This window comes from Megascapheus bottae, chromosome 7 (assembly GCF_031878675.1).
Source record: "Megascapheus bottae isolate mThoBot1 chromosome 7, mThoBot2.hap1, whole genome shotgun sequence".
Taxonomy (NCBI): Eukaryota; Metazoa; Chordata; class Mammalia; order Rodentia; family Geomyidae; genus Megascapheus; species Megascapheus bottae.
Window position 1 is genome coordinate 41,351,931 of NC_143515.1, and position 22,346 is coordinate 41,374,276.

Consider the following 22,346-nt stretch of genomic DNA (forward strand, 5'->3'; position numbering starts at 1 on the left):
TCAGAAATTCTAAAGCAGACTGTCGTACGTTTTGCTCCCCATTACAGGGCAGTGGATAATGAAAGGTATGATCAACCATCATTTTACTGCTAGGAAAGAAAAAAAAGAAAAAGGAGAAACTCAGAAACTTGTCCCAAATTCCATAAGTTCACTGGCTTAACCCATCATCTAGCATACCACATCTGACTACAGCATGTGGTCACTTTCAAACCTGATTAGTCTATGTTTAACACAGTAGAATCAGAACTCATGAGAAATACTGGATTCTGTAGAAGCCTATATAAATATGAGGACTTAAGTCTTTACAAAGAAATTTTTAGTCTGGTGAATATAATGTAACCCTTCTATAGATTACAATAAAAACTATATGGAAAAAAAAGAAAATTTTAAAATATCCAACAAGAAGGAAGTAAAATGTAGTCAAGTTACATAAATACTAAAAGCTTAATACAAATAAATCATTGATTAATTTCCATTTCTTCAAAACATCATGCTCTAGTTCAATTTACTTCCCATTTTCGGCAGGATTTAATAGCTGTTTATTTTCTGTATTTTGAAAATTTTGGCTGACGAACTTTCAATGAAAAATCCAAGTGTTATAGGTCATTTATCTTGTTTCATTTTTGTGCCAATTCTGGGGCTTAAATGGCTTAAATGATGTCCCTGAGTTTCTTTTGCAGATGGCTAGCACTCTACTACTTGAGTTCAGTTCTATTTCTGGTTTTTGATGCCTCATTGGAAATAAAAGAATCTCACTGACTTTCTTGCCACTACTAGCATCTAATCAGGATCCCCAGATTTCAGCCTCCTGAGTAGCTAGAATAATATGTTTGAGCTACAGGAGCCTGGCCAGCTTTGTTCATTATTATTTTTTTTGGCCATTCCTAGGACATGAACTCAGGGCCTGGGTTCTTTCCCAGAGCTTCTTTTGCTTGAGGCTAGCACTCTATTACTTGAGCCACAGTGCCACTTCAGGCTTTTTCTGTTTATGTGGTACTTAGGAATGGAACCCAGGGCTTCATGCATGCTAGGCAAGCACTCTACCACTAGCCATATTCTCAGTCAATTTGTTAATTTTTTAGGACAAAATCTTTCTATAAAGCAGCCCATGCTGGGTTCCATCTTGCAATCTTTTCACCTACGTCTCCTGAGTGCTAGGAGTGATTGTAGGCATGCATCATCACACCAGGTTTGGTACTCTGGTTTTTTTTGTTTGTTTGTTTTCCCCTGCAGGAAGTTATACTAGTATTTGGCTAAGTACAACTAATTCCTATATGACCATGGACATAGTACCTGAGAGACAACTGCTGAATATCTGAAAGGTAAATCACAATGAAGGAGGAAGAAATCCCACTAAAATCTCTAAGAAACTAAGAAAAAAATACTGCTAATTTGGTTTGAAATTCAAACTAGGGCTCATCATTTCTGATAAGGTACATCCTATCACACATTCATTTATAAACAACTTTGATAAATGAATTATAAGTTATATGAAAGGAATAGATATTTTGCTCCCTCCTTCTAAAATTAAATCAGCTTGAATATCATTAGTGAGGCAGAAAACTCTGCAGTAGCATTTGTTTTCTAAGGGGTTCTTAACTATTATCTGGTATATTTGTAGTTGATGTGATCATGATTGTGACATCAATGAAACTCACTACAACAATCTCACAGGTGTAATTCTTAGATTCCTGCTCAAAAATGAAGAATTTCTAGTAGTTATCCCCAAAATAAAAAAGGGTGGAGACAATCATATAGACAAAACCTACCTGCTGACTGGCTGTATCTGCAAGTCTAGTGTGGCAGAAGCTGTAACTGGCCTCACTCTCATTGAAATTTACTTTGAAATGTCAGTTCCTCTATGTATGGATGCTACTGAAAGGGTAGGTTAGTTATAACCTACACACTTGGGCAGCTTCTTGGCCTACAGCAAACAGAAACCAGATGCAAAAAGACCATGTTTCAGAATATCTTCCCTGCCCTACCCTAGCCTCTTCTAGTTTCCATAAACTTATGATCCTTTTCATCCTTTCAGAAAGGATCTGATAAGGAATAAACAACCAATCAGAATTTTGTGGGGTCCAGCCAGTAAAGTATCACCTTCCAAATACCTGATTATAGTAAGGACTACCAATCAGGGTACAGCCTAGGGTATACTACACAGAGCCACCTACCAGAGAAGACACAACAGAGGGACACACACACACACACACACACACACACACACACACACACAGACAAGCAGCCTTATTTGTAAACTTCATTAAATTGCTGATAAGAACCCCAGAAGGTACCAGGCAGGTGGCACCCGCCAGTAATCCTAGCTACTCAGGAGGCTGAGATCTTCGGATCAAGGTCCAAAGCCAGCCCTGGCACAAAAAGACCTGAGACTTGTATCTCCAACTAACCTCTAGAAAAGGGGAAGTGGGGCTTGGCTCAAGGGTAGGGAAGAATAGCTGAAGAGCTCAGGGACACCCCCTGCCCCCAGGCTCAGCAGTAGATTGGTAGCCTCAAGCTGAAGAGCTCAGGGACAGCGCCCAGGCTGAGTTCAAGTCCCATGACCCACAAAAAAAAAAAAAAAAGAAAGAAAGAAAGAACCCCAGAAGGCTGCTGCAGCTGAGCTGCAACATTCAGCGGATGTTACCTGCTACAAAGGTTGCAAACCTAGGGTCTCTTGTCAACTGTGGGACCAAACAGGTTATATGGGTTCTGCCCACCACAAACAGTAGAAGAAAACCTATGTCACTGCTAGGATAAAGACTGTCAAGAAGAGAATTAGAAAATGGCTCAAAAGAAATCTCTCCTAATTCCCACTCCGAGATCCTTGCCTGTTAGGTTGTATCCCAAAGTCTAGACTTGGGATCTGGCACACTACTGTGTGACAGGATAATGTAGGCCTAAGGGAAGGAAAGGATTTGTAATCACAGCATAAAGTCAGACATTGCAAACTTTTAGAGGTGGCATTCAGGGAGGTGGGAAGAGAGACAGTGGCATCTTTTAATATATAAAGTTTAATGCTAACATCACTTGGGTTGCTGTAGTTACTGTTCATGTAATAATCATCTCTCCCATAACAGTATTTCACAGTTCTGAAAGCCCTTTTATTCCTCAGAACAATCATTTGCTCCTCTGAAGGCCAGAAAGTGGGGACACTCTAACCCAAAAGAGATCTTTTCAGTCAAATCTCACAGAAAGGATTTATCAGAAAATGTAATGGCTTTTATGGGCTTTGATACACTCTAATCTCACTTATGGAAAAAATAAATAAACCAGGGCCTCACTTACTTTTAAAACTGAAGACAGTTAACGGAGCTGGGAGTTTGGCCTAGTGGTAGAGTGCTTGCCTAGCATGCACAAAGACCCGGGTTCAATTCCTTGGTACCATATACACAGAAAAAAGCCAGAAGTGGTGCTAAGGCTGAAGTGGAGCTCTAGCCTTAAGAAGGTCCAAGGACAGTGCTTAGGCCCTGAGCTCAAGCCCAGGAATGACAAAAAAAAAAAAAACCCTGAAGACAGTTAAGCCCTAACTGGGAAAGAAAGAAGACTTTCTTGGTCAACACCATTCATACAGTAGGCTGGGCGCTTGAGAACAGTAAAGAGAACAGAAAAGTTTGGGGTGGGGGAAGAGAGGGTATACTGGGATTATCTCTGAGGTTATCATGAAGATAAGAACAGAAAAGATGTTGTAGGGAAAGGCTGACAAATCTGAAGAGACTAACAAATACAAGGGGAAACAAAATTACAGAGAGAAAAAAAGATAATGTTAATGAGTAATGGTAGCTAACAATAGATAAAATCATCATTGAACACATATAAAATATCAAGCTGTACATATATCCTGTGAGAATAATTTTGTCCCATTTTATAAAGGAGGAAAGATAGTAAGTAACTTGTTCTAAATCACATAAGCAATGAGTGACAGGGCCAGTTTTAAACCCAGGTCTTTCCGGCTTCAGAGCCTCAGCACATAACCATTTCATATTTCTGACTCACATTCATATGTAACTCTTAATACAACTATTAATAATCACTAACTACCCATATGTAAGAATTATTCTACTATCCAGCAGTTGTTTAAAAGACTCAAAAGAGCTACTGTCAATATAATACTGAGTACTGTCAGTATGATACTAAAAGGCCACTGACAGTGACCAATAAAACCACTTCATAGGAAAGTGGCGAGTACATCCTTGCTACTCAAAAAACCTCAGATGTCAATGTAATATTGGGAAGAGGCAGTGACCAAATGAGTATGTGCATGGGACCCACACCAAGAAGCATATTATAAAAAGACTAAGTTCTTACAATAGCTTTTTGTTTCCACTCTCTCCCTCTGTCTCACTGTCTCACTCCGTATGGGTATGGAGGTGGGACAAGCAGGGAGGATTCCCTACTTAGCTACTTGGAATCATCAGCAGAAACAAGGCTTACCTTTGTGAGTCCATGCACCAATGTATAAAACATATTAAGACCTCTCTTCAAGCAAGCCACTGGTGACTCACCTGTAATCCTAGCTAATCTGGAGGCTGAAATCTGAGGATTGTGGTTCAAAGCCAGCCCTGGCAGCAAAGTCTGTGAGACTTTATCTCCAATTAACCAGGAAAACAGGAAGTGGAGCTATGGAGGAAAGTGGTTGAGTGCTAGCCTTGAGCAAAAAAGCTCTGGGACAGTGCCCTGGCCCTGAGTTCAAGCCCCCACGAACAACAACAACAACAAAGATTCCTGTTCCCATCACTCCAAATATGTTAGTCCAAAATACCTGCTTAAGGCTGAGGTTCTTTTATCATTCAGGAATAATTTTAAATTATGTCTTTTGTTTGATTCAAGAAAATCACATTATTTATCTTTTAAAAATCACACTAGGGGGACCAGGAGAGTTTGGCCTAGCATGCACAAAGACCGGGGTTCGATTCCTCAGTACCACATACATAGAAAAAAGCTGGAAGTGGTGCTGTGGCTTAAGGGGTAGAGCTCTAGCCTTGAGAAAAATCCAGAGACGATGCTCAGACCCTGAGTTCAAGCCCCAAACTGGCAAAAATGTGTGTGTGTGTGTGTGTGTGTGTGTGTGTGTGTGTGTGTGTGTGTGTGTGTGTATCACTAGGGGACAGGAGTGTAGCCTAGTGGAGAGTGCTTGCTCCGCATGCATGAAGCCCTGGGTTCGATTCCTCAGTACCACATACACAAAAAAAAGCTGGAAGTGGCACTGTGGCTCAAGTAGTAGAGTGCTAGCCTTGAGCAAAGAGTGGCCAAGGACAGTGCCCAAGCCCTAAGTTCAAGCCCCAGGAGTGACGAAGGAAGGAAGGAAGGAAGGAAGGAAGGAAGGAAGGAAGGAAGGAAGGAAGGAAGGAAGGAAGGAAGGAAAGAAGGCAGGCAGGCAGGCAGGCAGGCAGGCAGGCAGGCAGGCAGGCAGGCAGGCAGGCAGGCAGGCAGAAAATTCGGCTGGGAGCATGGCCTAGTGGTAGAGTGCTTGCATAGCATACATAAAGCCCTAGGTTCCATCCTTGATACCACATACACAGAAAAAGCTGGAAGTGGTGCTGTGGCTCAGAGTGGTAGGGCATTAGCCTTAAGAAAGCCCATGAATAATGCCCAGGCCCTGAGTTCAAGCCCCGGGACTGGCCAAAACAAAACAACAATAACAAAAATCACACTATTTACAAGCATATAAAGATAAACACACTAAATTTTGATTTTAAGCTTTCAACATCTTTCATATTTGACCTACATCTCTTTCCTGGCCAAGCTAAGAGTAAGTAGACCTGGGTGGAAAAAAAGAAAAGAGAGCCCTTGGTACTGTCCCAAATTATATAGTTAACTCATGTATAATGAAAGGTTGACTGACGATTTAAACACAAAGTAAGTGCAGGGAACACATAAACTGTTATAAGTAAAAATAATTACTAAAAAAAAACAATTCTTATTCTATATTGTAGCTTATCCTCTCATTAAAAATAAAGCATTCAGATGGCAAAAAATAAAAAGTAAAGCATTTAACATTCCACTCAAGATTATATCAGTTAAAAAATATGAATTATGTCAAGAGGAGTCAAAATAAATAGAAAAAAAACTTAGTCCAAACAATGAAGTACCTTGAAGAAAAGGGAGGCATGTGTGTTTCCAATGGAGTTATCTGAAAAGCTTCTGGACATATATACCTTATATATTGTTCTTTGTGAAATTACTCTCTGCTTAGCTCTTCAACTGCATTTGTCAAATTCCTTACTAAATTGAGGAATTTTATTTTTTGGTTGAAATACCTTAGTTGGACACATATACACAATGTAAAGCATTTGAAATATTTTTCTTAGCGGGGAGTGGTGGCTCATAACTGTAATTCTAGCTACTGAGGAGGCTAAGATATGAGAATCAAGATTCAAAGCCAATCTCTTATCTCCAATTAACCACTAGAAAACCAGAAGTGGGAAGAGGTCCTGAGACTCAAAGGATAGGGGGGCAGCCTTGAGCTGAAGAGCTCAGGGACAGTGCCCAGGCCGAGTCCAAGCCCTACAACTGACACCCCCCCCCCAAAAAAAGACGTATTTTTCTTGTATAAGCCCAAACACTCAAAAATATGAATCTGTTTATTTTCTTTATCCAAAACACAAATTGTTTACATTTTTCTATATTTGCTCCTTCTTTCGTCGGTCGTAGGCTTGAATCTGGGTCCTGGGCACTGACCCTGAGCTCTTCAGCTCAAGGCTACTGCTCTACTACTTTAGTCACAGCACCACTTCTGCTTTTTTCTGGTGGTTAATTGGAGGTAAGAGTCTAACAGATTTATCCCTGTACAAGGACATACTCTGCTACAGTCGTAGTTAAATAATACTGACATGGGATGAACACCCTTAACTCAAAAATCTGGCATCTGGGGGCCAGGCGTTTGGCCTAGTGGTAGCGTGCTTGCCTAGCATGCACGAAGACCCGGGTTCGATTCCTTGGTACCACATACATAGAAAAAAGCCAGAAGTGGTGCTGAGGCTGAAGTGGAGCTCTAGCCTTAAGAAGGTCCAAGGACAGTGTTCAGGCCCAGGACTGGCCAAAAAAACAAAAAAAAAATCTGGCATCTGAATTGCTACAAAATCCAAAACTTTCTCATTGCCAACACAATGCTGCACATGGAAAATTTAACACCTGAGCTCACATGATCTATTACTGTCAAACACTCATTCAGATAGATATAGTAGATCATTGTCATTTTAGTATTTGGAGACAGAGTAGGAAGGATCTCAAGTTTGAAGCCAGCCTGGGCTATTCAGTAAGAATCAATTTAAAAATAAAAATGAAGGGGCCAGGAGTTTGGCTTAGCGGTAGAGTGCTTGCCTAGCATGCACGAAGACCCGGGTTCGATTCCTCGGTACCACATACATAGAAAAAAGCCAGAAATGGTGCTGAGGCTCAAGTGGTAGAGCTCTAACCTTGAGAAAGTCCAAGAACAGTGCTCAGGCTCTGAGCTCAAGCCCACAACTGGCAAACATAAATAAATAAATTAATTTTAAAAAATCCATTACAAATAGTATATAAAATTATACTCAGGCTATGCACATAAATTTCATGGTAAACTTGTTCTCATTCTTAAGAAATCTCATAACAGGGGCCGGGAGTTTGGCCTAGTGGTTAAAGTGCTTGCCTAGCATGCATGAAGATGTGGGTTTGATTCCTTGGTACCACATACATAGAAAAAAACCGGAAGTGGTGCTGAGGCTCAAGTGGTAGAGCTCTAGCCTTGAGAAAGTCCAAGGACAGTGCTCAGGCCCTGAGCTCAAGCCCAGGACTGGCAAAAAAAAAAAAAAAAAGAAGAAAAGAAAAAGAAAAAAAAGAAATCTCATGACATGTAAATATTCCAAAATCTAACAAGAAAGTGAAATATGAAACACTTCTGGTTCCAAACATTTAGGATAAGGGAAATGCAATTATTGCTAACACTCAATCCTGGATCCAATAATGGCTGCCTTCTAATATCCTGCCCCTGACTGTATTAGCACCATCCATTAGTCAGTGGAAGAATACCAGAGATGCCACAGAAAGTATGTTTCTTTGCTCTGAGCTCTGACAGTGACAGTGGCCAGGGCAGGGCAGCCAAGTGGAAGAGTATGACAGGGCAAGAATCCTAGCTTAAGCTGCCAAGGACACTGAGCTGTCTGGAGGGCTACTATCAAGTGCTCAGATTTAAGTTCAGGAGCATAGGTGTACACTGTCCTTTCTGTCTAGCTAATACTGTACTGTATGCCATAAAAAAAAGGGACTATCCAAATCAAGCACTTTTCTTATAATCAAATTGAGAGATAATTTCAATATTCAGGAAGTCAGGAAGTCCAGGGTTTAGATTCCTTTCCTACTTCATTTCCATAATTCTACTGCTTTTAGCAAGAAAGCAGTAGGAGCAGGTATGCAGGTATGCAGAGTATTTCCAATCTCCCTTTTTGATTGGATAATCTTATTCTCTCCACCTCTAAGAAAATACCAATAAAGTTATTCAATTTATGTTAAATCTATGTCAGAACTGAGAACAAAAGGATTAGGATGCTGGTGGCTCATGCTTATAATCCTGATCTCAGTTTGAAGCCAGCCAAGGGAGAAAAGATCATGGGACTTTTATCTCAAATTAACCATCAAAACACTGAAAGTAGACTTGTTGCTTGAGTGGGTAGCGTGCTAGCTTTGAGCAAAAAAATCTCAGGGACAGAACCCAGGTCCTAAATTGAATGCATTAGGACAGGCACAAAACAAAAACAAGGATGAGAGGAGTTGTATCAATTCTTTACTATTATTATTATTTTGTATATGTATGTGTGTGTGTGTTTACTGGGGCTTGAACAAGAGTCTCATACTCTCTCCTGGATTTTTTTTGTGCAAGGCTGCCACATGAACCACATGTGACTTTCTGCATTAATTCTTTGAAGCATAGACGTATAAAACCTAATCTGAAGTTTAGAATCAAATTTACTTTTTTTGTTATTAACTCTAACATTCCATTACTTTTATTTATTTCCTCTGTCAATTAGAACTTCAGATGAAGCTGGGTACTGGTGGGTCACACCTGTAATCCTAGCTACTCAGAGGCTGAGATCTGAGGACTATGGTTCAAAGCCAGCCCTGGCACTAAACAACATGACTCTTATCTCCAATTAACCACCAGAAAACTGGAAGTGACTCTGGGGTTGAAGTGGTAGAGCACTAGCTTTGAGCTGAACAGCTCAAGGACAGTGCCTAGGACCTGAGTTCAAGTCCGAGGACTAGCAAAAAAAATACTATAACATAAACGTTAAAATGTTCAATAATTATATCATTTACAGGTTAGAGGCACTAAGATTGAAAAATACATTAATAAACAGATGTGACTTCCAGTACTGAAGTTAAATATGAAGACATTAATCCCATTGGTATGATAAGTAGCCTTTGCTGAATATTAGAAATTTCCAGAAATTCATATACACTTTCACAAATACCTGCAATTTGAAGACGAGAGCCCTTCTTGAATTCTCTGCTGGGAATTTTCCAGGTTTTCAAATTATTTATTCTCCCCCTCCAAAAACGCACACATTCTACCCTTCCTTGACACCTATGAGAAAGTATTAAGCCTCAACCATGTGGTCCTTCTCTGAGTTTTCATCCTCCATATTGTTATGGGAACTCAATCTCTAGAAACAGAGAAGACACATTTTGAGAGGTTGAATCAGGAGTCTTTATTGGAGAACTGGCAATTATAGGTGGACTCTTGTCACAAAGATCTGCGGTCCCTCGAATATGCTTACCATTGTTAGAAAACTGAGTCACCACTGCATTAAACTGCAGATCTTCTGTATGGCAAAGGACATAGCTAGTAAATTAATGAGGAAGCCTACAGAATGGGAAAAGATCTGCACTAACCATACAACGGACAAAGGCCTCATATCTAAAATATATCAACAACTTAAAAAATTGAATCACTCCAAAACTAATCTCCAAAGTAACAACCATCCCATTAAAAGATGGGCCAAAGACTTAAAAAGAGTCCTCTCTGAAGAAAAAATAAAAATGGCCTATAGACACATGAAGAAATGCTCAACATCTCTGGTCATAAAAGAAATGCAAATCAAAACAACTCTAAGATTCTACCTAACTCCAGTTAGAATGGCCAGGATCAGGAAAACAAATAACAACAGATGCTGGAGGGGATGTGGCCAGGAGGGATCACTACTACACTGTTGGTGGGAGTGCAAACTACTATGGAAAGCAGTATGACAGTTCTTCAAAAGACTAAACATAGAACTCCCCTATGACAGCAATTCCACTACTTGGCATTTACCCAACCGTCCAGAAACAAGGGCATACTAAATCCACTAGCACAATGATGTTCATTGCAGCACTATTTACCATAGCAAGGATATGGAACCAACCCAGATGTCCCTCAGTTGATGAGTGGATCAACAAGAATGGAATTCTATGCTGCTGTCAGAAAGAATGACATCGCCCCATTTGTAAGGAAATGAAAAGAGTTAGAAAAAAAGTGAAATAACCCAGACTTAAAGGAACATAGGCCCAATAGTCTCCCTCATGTGTCATAATCAGTAGAAACCTTGGGATCTTCTAGCAGAGATTTACAATAGAACAAAATCTAGAGACATTAGGCCAAATAGTATGACACTGAATGTAAGGACTTCCAGGATAAGGAAACAAAAGCTATATGAGTGACTGTTGTCCTTAATGTACTGTTATCTCTCATCTCTTTTGCTGTCCCTTGGTTATCTCATATTGTTACAATATTTCATCTTGTTATCTGATATATTTTGTATGTGCTTAATTGGTTATTTGAAATTGGATAGGGAATGGGGGAAATCAAGATAAGCGGGGGAGGGTGGGAGGGAAATGGGGACCATGTCATGAGAAAGGGTATCAATGTTTGTGAAGTTATGTACCTTCTATCTGGTGAATATAATGTAACTCTTCTATTAATCACAATAAAAAATTATTTAAAAAAAAAAGAAACTGAGTCACCAGGGAGAAGAAAGAGCAGAAAAACAATACCAACAAACAAGATCAACTCCAACACAGAACTGAAATGAAATACCACTGTGATCTGAGGATAGCCAGGAGACATAAGACACTAGGCATGGTGTCTTGTGCTGGTCTAAGGTGTCTGAGCTGGTTTGGGCCTATATACATCAGTCAGGGTCACAGGAAGCAAGGATAGGTCCACTAAGTATCATCCAAGTCCCTGCCCCTTCCTCTAGGAGTTCAGGCACACCTATTACCTGGGGATGGAACTTCCCTGCCTCTAACAAGAAAACAATATGGTGCCAGTTAAAACCAATTCCCTATCAGCTATCATGTGACCAAGATGGTGCTGGTTAGATCCAGAATCCTTATTTCACTATACTTTTATGTTTATATGTTAATAAATGTGTATGTCTTTTCTCTTTTTAATCTGCCTATTGTACAACTGTTTCAACAAGTATATCCCATCACTTGTGAGATCTGGAATTTGTTAGCATTCCTTTTACCTCATGTCCTCAGCTCCTCCCACTTCACTTGCTGGGGAAGCTTGTATCTGCCCCCAGCTGCATCAGCAGAACATCCTTCCACCCACACCTGAACTCCACCCTGCCCTTCACAAAGAACTCAGTTTCTTTGGGATAGGTCTGCGTTCCCACTCTCTGCTCAGACCTAGCTGTGCAGCAGAGTACCTCCCACCTCTAGGATGCCCCTGCTTAGGGGCTGGTGCCATTTTGCTCTCTCTCCTCTGAAGGAGATGGCTTTGTCAGCCCTTCTGATAAACCTCCTCCTGTATGTGACTGTATCTGCCTTGTCTTGTGGGATGGCTGCTTTTGGCATTATGTTTCAAAGTCAGTATATTTACAGCATTTTGAAGGTTTTAATTAGAAAGGAGTCTGTGCTTGTAAATTCTGCTATTTTAGATTCAGTTTCTCTCCCCCTCTATAGGAAAGACAGGAAATGAACTCCATCAAAATTTGAGAATCATGTTACTTAGAGTTTAGACTGGTCTCCAATATTATTTGCTGTGTGAAATATAAATTCTTAAGGTTTCCAAATCATACCTATTTTATAGGATTATTATAAAGACTAATACAGCACATATACAAGCATCCAGTATTATGCCTTTTGTGAAAGTCTCTGAGGTCTCTCTACTGTTAGACATATCTAGTAACCTAAATACTTAATAATGGGGTCTCACAAACTTTGGTGCATAGGCTGGCTTAGAACCATGATCCTCAGATCTCAGCCTCTTGAGCAGCTGGGATTACAAGCATAAACCTGGAGCACTGGGCTCCAGCTCCTTTTCCATACAAGTGGTTTGGCTCTTAATTGTGGCCAGTAGTCAGGTAAAAGACTCCTAGGGTCTGACCTTGACCTGGACAAAAAAAAAGTTCCCACATTGAGGAAAACAGCACCAACTCTTTCAGACAAGGACAAACTCCAGGCAGTAAACCCCTCAGCTGGTTTTTATAATGTTAGCATCTGAGAGTTTCATGCACTTCTTTCACTCTGCAAGGATCATGCTATTTGTTCTCTTTCCCCTTTATAACAGATGTTAGGTGTTTATTCTGCAAGATTACTCACTGGGGTTAAAATATTAGGGATTGAAAAGGCAAGATTTGACCATAAATTGGCAAAGTCTCCGAACTAAACTGTAAGCCTTTCTTAACCTTTGTTGTCGTTGTTGTTGCTGCTGTTGTTGTTGTTGTCCTGGGGCCTGAACTCTGGGACAGGTCGCTGTCCTTGAGTTCCCCTTTCAATTTTCTGGTGGTTAACTGGAGATACTTGTCTCGTGAACTTTTCGTGCTTGGGCTGGTTTGAACTGTAGTCCTCAGATCCCAGCCTCCTGAGTACAGGCATGAGCCACTGTGCCTGTCTTAATATTTGTGCTTTCTATTGTCAAAAATGGATTTGCTGTTGTGCTGGTTCCAGTATGTCTGTGCATTCCCCTCACCTGTACTATCAAACCTATCAAAATGTTTCTCATGTAGAAGACTTCTTACAAAAGCTTAGTCTTAGATTATAATTTCAAGTCAGAACAGCAATTTTTGACCTTTCCCACTTTATACAGATGCCTGTATAAAGCACCTTTTGGAAGCTCTTGAACTAGAAATGCTACTGGTGGGTGATCTCAGAGGTGAAAATTCCAGATTCTTGGCATCTTCAACAAAGAACTGAATGAAGAAACACATGCAAAGTGAAGTGGCAAAGCAGAGTTTAATACAGAGAAAGAATCAATTAAGACAAACTGGCCATCTAGAGCTAGGTAGTAGCTAGGATTTTTTTTTTTTATCATGGAGCTTGAATTCTTGGCCTGAGCACTCTGTTCCTGAGCCACAGCACCACCTCTGATTTTCTGGTGGTTAACTGGAGATAAGAGTCTCTTGGACTTTCCTACCTATGCCTGCTTAGAACCACAGTCTTCAGATTGTGGCCTCCTGAGTAGCTAGGATTACAGGTGTGAACTACTGGTATTGAGCCAAGAACTAAGTTTGTAAGGGCTGATGGTGTAGATGAAGAGAAGGTGTATTAAATGAGTTCTCTGACATCTATAGTGTGTCCTCTCTTTCCAAGAAGAATACTGACATTGCCTGTACTATCTGGAAGGGCAACTTCTACTTTCTTAAAACAGATACATAAGGCCGGGAGTTTGGCTTAGTGGTAGAGTGCTTGCCTAGCATGCACGAAGACCTGGGTTCGATTCCTTGGTACTACATACTTAGAAAAAGCCGGAAGTGGAGCTGAGACTCAAGTGGCACAGCTCTAGCCTTGAGAAAAATCCAAGGACAGTGCTCAGGCTCTGAGCTTAAGCCCAGGATTGGCCAAAAAAAAAAAAAAAAAAAAAACAACAGATAGACAATATTCTCCAAAGTAAATTTCAGAGCACTTTCTACCTAACAAAAGAGAGAGGGGCCAGGAGTTTGGCCTAGTGGTAGAGTGCTTGCCTAGCACGCATGAAGACTGGGGTTCAATTCCCCAGTACCACATACATAGAAAAAAAAAAAAGCCAGCAGTGGTATTGTGGCTCAAGTGGTAGAGTTCTAGCCTTGTGAAAGCCCAAGGACAGTGCTCAGAACCTGAGGCCCAGAACTGGCACAAAAAAAAAAAAAAAAAAAAAAAAGGGAGGTAACCAGGAACCCTACTCTGGTGATTGTTTAGCAGTTAACATGTTAAACTCCTTTTCTCTAGAATTTAGACTGACAAGCAAACTACGCAAAAAGGAAGCAAAAGCCTTACAAATGAGTAAGAATGGGAAACATCCTTGCTGAAGGCCAAAGTTAAAGGCAGAAAAAAAAAAAAAATAACCAAAGAACTACCCCAAAGGAGAAGCCAAAAATATCAGCAACACTGAGAAAAAAGGTATACAACAATATATCTATTTCCTGTTTAACACAGAGACTTTTTGACACATAAACTAACAGTCTGACTTTACACAGGTCAGGGGCAATCACCATATTCCTTATCAGGGCTGATTACCCCAATGAGACCTAAAGAAGGAAGATGGTCACAGAAAGTCAACTAATATTTCACCTGGGACAGCCATTTTTTCCCATACAGAGATCACAAAGTCCTAAGAAAGTAAAAATGAGACATAAAATACTAATTGCCTAATACTTACTAAGTATAAGTATTTGGAATTTAGCCTTAAGTAAGACAGTACTGCTGCTCTCAAGAAGTTCCCATTTTAATGGGGGGAAAAGGGCAATAAAATAAAACAAATTTAAAAATAATTTCAAGGGCCAGGTGTGTGGTCTAGTGGTAGAGTGCTTGCCTAACATGAACAAAGCCATGAATTCTATTCCTCGGTACCACATACACAGAAAAAGCGGGAAGTGGTGTTGTGCCTCAAGTGGAAGAGTGCTAGCCTTGGGAAAGCTCAAGGACAGTACGTACGCCCTGAGTTCAAGCCCTAGGATTGACATCCTCCTCCTTCTCCTCCTCCTCTACATCATCAAAACTTCAATAGATCATGTAGTGCAGAACTTTTATTCCACAGTAATCATGTAGAGTGATACTTCTAATGTCATGAGAAAAATTACTTCCAAATAGTTTATTCATAGTGATAGAGAAAACTGAATGAATTATACATAGAACATGACCCAGTTCCAAAATTCAGTCCTTACATGATTGTCTACTTACTGTGGCTGGTGACAAAACCTCTGCCTTCAGTATCATAGAAAAGCAGAATGACATCATTTAGAAGGAGACAATGATGACTCAGAAGGTATTAAATTATAGTACACTAGACAAATGTAGAACTTCGGAGCCAAGGTGGAGGATTGGTAAAAGTATTTATCAACATGGGAGAATAGGAAAAACAAAGGGAAAAAAAAGAAATATACTTTAAAAGTATAATAATTTTTACCATGACACAAGTTTTATTGAAGAATAAGGAGCCCAAAGCATTAAGTCCTTCTCCCCAAAAAGCCCAAGAGGCAGACTCACTGTTCTAAGAGTAGGGGAGGATTACTGAATTACATTTGATTTCTGGGCATGGTTTACTGGCTTTGGTGGTACATTAAAAATCTGTTTTAGGAGCTATGTGTTGACCCACTTTAGGCTGGAATAAAGCCTAGCAGTAATTCTTAGGTAGGCAGAATATTAAACACACACACACACACACACAGAGTGACATTCCTTAAACTGGGTAAAAAGCATAAATATAATGTTCTCATGTTCAGTGTGTGTGTGTGTGTGTGTGTGTGTGTGTGTGTGTGTGTGTGTGTGTGTGTGTGTAGTGTTCTCTCTGAGACCTTTCGATACCATTCTCCATTTTAGGATTTCTTTATATTTCCTATTGCTCATGGCTAGCGTCTGTTTGTTGATATGAGTTAGTATCTATTGATGTGAATAGTTAGGTGCTAGGTGCCAAAGGCTCACGCCAGTAATCTTGGCTACTCATGAGTGAGGACTAAAGTTTGAAGATAGACAGGCAGGAAAATCCATGAGACTCACCTTTAATTAACCATCAAAAAGCTAGAAGTTGCTGGATGCTGGTGGCTCATTCCTATAATTCTAGCTACTCAGGAAGCTGAGATCTGAGGATTGCAGTTCAAAGCCAGCCTGGGCAGAAAAGTCCCTGTGAGACTCTTATCTTATCTTCGATTAGCTACAAAAAAAAAAAAAATCAACAAAAAAAAAACAAAAAACAAACAAACAAAAACAGAAGTGGTGCTGTGGCTCAAAGTAGTAAAGCACCAGTCTTGAGCAAAAGAGCTCAAGAATAGTGTCCAGGCCTCAAGTTCAAGACCTGCAACTAACCCTCCCCCCACCCCAAAAAAGTAGAAGTGGACTTGTGGCTTAAGAGGTAGACTATGAGCCTTTAGCAAAAAAGCTTAAGGGCAGTGCACAGGACCTAATTTCAAGCCCTAGGACCTTAGGATTGGCAAAAAGAAAAAAGAGCAGCCAGGGCTTTGTGGCCTAAATAATTTGTAGATGGCAGTTTAAAAAAAAAATCATCCTTACTTTTGCTTTTAACTCTACATGAAGCAGATTTCTAACATCTAACAGACAGACTACAACTTGTGTAAATTAGAGTGATAGTACTTGCCTTACCACTTCAGAGGGTCATTTGGGAATTATGAGATAATATTTCTCAGAGTTCTGTAAAAAGCAAAGATGAAAGTCCTTAATTTTCATGATCAATAGAATATTCTAATGCCATTTTCCTACTCAGGTTTCTCTAAAGCCTGTGCTTGAAAAAAAATTTCCCCAAATATCTTTAAATATAAGTCTTGGCTTGTCTAATCTAGATGTAGGTCAGTTATAACAATTACAGAACTTATGTAGAGCATTTAAAAGAATACAAGTGAGAAAAGACATGAATAAATAATGACTTCTGTGTAGAAAACAGAGGGCCATTTAAAAAGCAACTGATGGTAGCATAATTTCATCACATTAAAAAAAGATCAAATGAGCCTTTGTTGAAATGTTTTAAAACTAAATACTTTATAAGCTAAGAATTCAGTAATCAATGTGTCTACTAAGAGTACTCTAAAGACAGAACTAGTGTCATGAAAACTAGAAATCCCTTCATTTCCAGGACACAGGAATACTTCCTGTCATTCACTCTTTTTTAGTAACATGCTTCTTAGATGCTGGAAAGCCTGGGAAGTACCCACAGACTATTAAAAAAAGAAACTCTTTAAATAAAACTTTTATCAAAAATACTATTTTGGACCAGAAGTTTGGCCTAGGGATAGAGTGCTTGCCTAGCATGCACGAAGACCCGTGATCTGTTCCTCGGTACCACGTACATAGGAAAAAAAAAAAAAAAAGCTGGAAATGGTGCTGTGGCTCAAGGGTAGAGTTCTAGCCTTGAGAAAAGTCCAAGGATAGTGCTCAGGCCCTAAGTTCAAACCCCATGACTGGCAATATATATATTCTTTTATTGCCAAAAAAGTTTCAAATCTCTAGCCCTACCTTTAATTTTTATAAGACATACAGGAACAACAACAGTGAAAAACAAGTTAAATACCACTAGTAAGTAGCAAGACAAATAAAGAAATTGAGATGTTCTACAAGAACACTGGATTATTTTAAGAGAGAGAGAGAGGAAGAAAGAATTAAAGAGGGTAAGGAGAGGCAGTAGAACTAGTAAGATTATTTGAAACTTGAAATTGGCAGAAAACTTCAACCCAGGACAAATCTGACTTGCTCCTATTTTCTCAATCATAGTTTTGGAATATGGTCAATCTCCTTCATTTTCATCTTGTCTATGACTACACAGGCTACCATGGCATTACTGAGTGGCTGTGACAAGGAGTTTGCATACAATGGTTAAAATTTACCAGATAATTCTTCACAGGAAATTTTTGTTTACCTCTGCTTTGGATTAAAAGAGATGTAAGCCAAGTACAGGCTCATGCCTGTAAACCAAGCTAATGAGAACCTGAGGATCACAAGGCTGAGTGAGGTCTAAGGTTGATGGTTCGAAGCCAGCTCAGGCAGCTAAGTCCAGGAAACACTTATCTCCAATTAACCACAAAAAGCTGTAAGCAGAGCTGTGGTTCAAGTGGTAGAGTGCTAGTTTCAAGCACAAAAGCTCAGAAACAGTACCCATACCTAGAGTTCAAGCCTCAGGACTAGCACAAAGCAAGAGAAAGAGAGAGGGGCAGAGGGAGGCAGGGAGGAAGGGAAGGAAGGAAGGAAAGAAGGATGGATGGACAGACAGAAGACAGAGAAACAGACAGAAAGATTTTTAAAAATAGTTCAAGCACATGCAAAACAGATAAGCATTTGGAACTGCAAAATTATATGCTCTATTCTTCAGCCTCATAGAGAAATGGAAATTCAGTATTACCAATAAAATATTTAGCTAGGCATTGGGGCTTATAACTATAAACTTAGTTTTTCAGGAAGTTGAGATCAAAGGATCTCAGGTAGCCAGGGCAAACAAATCAAAGAGACTTTTATCCCAATTTACCAGCAAGAAACAGAACTAAAGACATGACTTAGGTGGTATAGCACTGTAAGGCCCTAAGTTCAAGCTCCAGTACACAAACCTTTGGAATAGGGCTTCTTCTTTTTTACTGGTCCTGGGCCTTGAACTCTGGGTCTGGATAATGTCCCTAAACTTCTTTTGCTCGAGACTAGCACTCTACCACTTGAGCTACACCACCACTTCCAGCTCTTTCTGTAATTAAATGAAGATGAGAGTCTCACAGACTCTTCTGCCCAGAGAAGCTAGGATTACAGGGATGAGACATTGGTGCCTGGCAAGGGAATTTTTAAAAAACTAAGTAGGGATGAATGCTCTTTTTTTTGTGTGTATGTGTGGCTCATGGGGCCTGGGCACTGTTCCTGAGCTCTTCAGCTCAAGGCTACTGCCCTACCCTTGAGCCAAGCCCCACTTTCCATTTTCTAGAGCTTCACTGGAGATAAGAGTCTCAGGTCCTTTTGTGCCTGGGCTGGCTTTGAACTTTGATCCTCAGATCTCAGCCTCCTGAGTAGCTAGGATTGCAAGCATGAGTCACCATGCCGGGCTAGGGATGAATGTTCTTATTTCCAATTACTAAATTTCCCTACTCAGTAATGAGCCATAACAATTTGATGAATACCAATTTAACTTTGAGACTGAATGATAAGTGCCCAACAACTTTGATATCATATACGTAAACATATTAAATTATATACATGTAAAGGTGTATATATTGTACATATGTATGTGTATACTAAAAAAGAGAAATTAAAACAAGTACATTCCTGACAATTTATAAACTGAATGCTAATGCCAAAAAGAAAAACAGAAAAATGTGAAATATGGCCAGGAGTGTAGCCTAGTGGTGGAGTGCCTGCTTAGTATGCATGAAGCCCCGGGTTCGATTCCTTAGTACCACACACACAGAAAAAGCTGGAAATGGTGCTGTGGCTCTAGTGGCAAGAGTGCTAGCTTTAAGCAAAATGTCCAAGGACAGTGCCCACGCCCTGTGTTCAAGCCCCAGGACTGGCCAAAAAAAAAAAAAGTGAAACAGGAGGTTTTGTTTTTCTTCCTTCCTTTCCACTTTTTTTTTTTTGTAGCACAGAAGTTTGAATTTACATTTGCTACCTAAGCATCCTACCACTTAAGCCACACCCCCAGTCAAATGACAATACTTTCAGAGATGCAACAAAAGTAGGAAACCTATACAAACATATAGGAAGACTGACAATTTAAATAAACACTTCCCATCCTTATCTGATATATTGCATATATGTTTATTTGGTTATTTGAATAGGATAGGGAAGGGGGAAAACAAGATGAGGGGCGAGGGGGGGGGAATGGGGACCAAAACATGAGAAAGGGTATCAATGTTTGTGAAGTAATGCACCTTCTATCTGGTGAATATAATGTAACCCTTCTATTAATTACAAAAAATATATATATATGAAAAAAACTAAAAATAAATAAATAAATAACACCATCAAGCCAGATACTCGTGGCTCACAAATGTAATTCTTGCTACTAGGAAAGATGAGACCTGGAAACTCATGATATAAAGTTAACCAATACATATAAATCCAGGAAACTCCATCTTAATAAAATGCTCAACTAAAAGCAGAGGCTGGAGGCATGACTCAAGCAATAAACTGCAATACATCAATTTATAGTTTCCATAACACAAAAAGCTTCTATAAATTGATTTAAAATCATAAACAATAGGGAAACCATAGATAAGGATGTACACACAGAATTGACAAGAAATGTCAAAATACATAACAGACTCACTAGTGAACAAAGGCATAGAAAATAAAGTAATACTGGGATAATGTTCTTTAAAACTGCAAGTTAACAATCACTAAATGGGCAAGGGAGCTAAGGAGAGCCTTCTCAGAAGAGGTAAGAATGACAAAGAAACATGAGGAAATGTTTATCTCGTCATAAGGGAGAGGCAAATAACTCTGAGATTCCATCTTACCCATTTAGATTGGCCAACATCGTGAATTTGAACAACATATGTTGGCAGGGATGTTAGGAACCCTACTGTACTGTTGGTGGGAATGTAAACCAGTACAACTATTATGGACAGCAGTCTGGAAGGTAAACTAAACACAGATCTTCCCTAGGTCTCAGCCATACCACTCCTAGGTATCTATCCTGAGCCAGGATATGATAAAGACACTTGTACATTCATGTTCATTGCTGGATTTTCCTCTCTGGGTTGGCATTGAATCTTGAGCCTCAGATCTCAGACTCCCAAGTAGTTAGGATTACAGGGGTGAGCCACCAGAACCCAGTTTTTTATTCATATGTTCATGTACTGATCAAGTTAGAAAGAAATACTTTTCACACAATGGCATAAAAAACAATTATCAAGGCCAGGAGTGTGACCTGGTTCCACTTCTGGCTTTTTTGTATGTGCTATTCCTAGGGCTTGAACTCAGGGCCTGGGCAATGTCCCTAAGCTCAAGGGTAGTGCTCTACCAGTGGAGCCACAGTTCCATTTCTGACATTTTTGGTAATTGCAGATAACAGTCTCTTGGACTTTCTTGTTCAGTCCAGCTTTGACATGAGATTCTCAGATCTCAGTTTTCTGAATAGTAAGGATTACAGGTGTGAGCCACCAGCACCTGGCTTCCTGGTTGGGTTTTTTGTTTTTAATCCTAAGAATTTTTGTTTGTTTGTTTGTTTGTTTTGCCAGTCCTGGGCTTGACCTCAAGGCCTGAGCACTCTCCTTGGACTTTTCTCAAGGCTAGAGCTCTACCACGTGAGCCTCAGCACCACTTCTGGCTTTTTTCTATGTATGGGGTATCTAGGAATCAAACCCGGGTCTTTGTGCATGCTAGGCAAGCACTCTACCACTAGGCCAAACTCCTGACGCCATTCCTAAGAATTTTTTATCTAACTCAAGATCACAAAAAAGCCTGCTTTTTTTTTTTTTCCAGAACAAAGATACCACTAAGAGAATCAAAGAATAAGCCAAAAACCAAGAATAACTATTTGGGGAAGATTTTATAGTTTTATGGTCCATTTTGAATGGTGCTTCAACATATGGTTCAAGGATCTTCTTTCCCTACACAGATGGATGTCTAATTGTCTCAACCCTATTTCTTGAAGAGATTACAACTTTTGGGGCCAGGACTTTGGCCTAGTGGTAGAGTGCTTGTCTAGCATGCATGAAGGCTGGAATTCGATTCCTCGGTACCACATACATAGAAAAAAGCTGGAAGTGGTGCTGTGCCTCAAGTGGTAAAGCTCTAGCCTTGAGAAAAGTCCAAGGACAGTGTGCAGGCCCTGAGTTCAAGCCCCACGATTGAAAAAAAAAAATCACAACTTTTTCCATTAAATAATCTTTGTTGAAAAATCAATGGACCGGGCCAGGAGTTTGGCCTAGTGGTAGAGTGCTTGCCTAGCATGCACGAAGACCCAGGTTCGATTCCTCAGTGCCACATACATAGAAAAAAGCCAGAAGTGGTGCTAAGTCTCAAGTGGTAGAGTTCTAGCCTTGAGAATGTCCAAGAATAGTGCCCAGGCCCTGAGCTCAAGCCCAGGACTGGCAAAAAAAAAAAAAGAAAAAGAGAAAAAAGAAAATCAATGGACCATAAATCTGGAGTTCAATCTGTACTCTGCATTCTATTATATTGATGTGTTTACCATGTCCCACTTAACTAGACCACAAAATAAATCATTGATTTGATTTGATACGGTGGCACACTGTGATCAGTGTACTTTTTCATTAACTAGGATTTGGAAAGTTAATCAGCAATCTGTATTTTCTCCCTAGATCTTCTCTATTTATATATTATATAAGCATATAGTATATACATGTATAATAATATGATCTAATACAAGTCTTTTGTTACAGGAATATTAACCGTGAACAATGCAATGAATGAGGAAAAGGTGTTTTTTCTATCCTACCACCCCAAATCTTACAATTTTCAAGGGTTTT

General features: G+C 39.8%; 1 protein-coding gene across 3 annotated transcripts in view; it reads right to left on the minus strand.

Moving 5' to 3' along the window:
• The window catches only part of Commd1 (copper metabolism domain containing 1), a 71,850-nt gene that overhangs the window by 9,572 nt on the left and 39,932 nt on the right, over positions 1-22,346 (minus strand). The gene's annotated exons all lie outside the window — the stretch shown is intronic.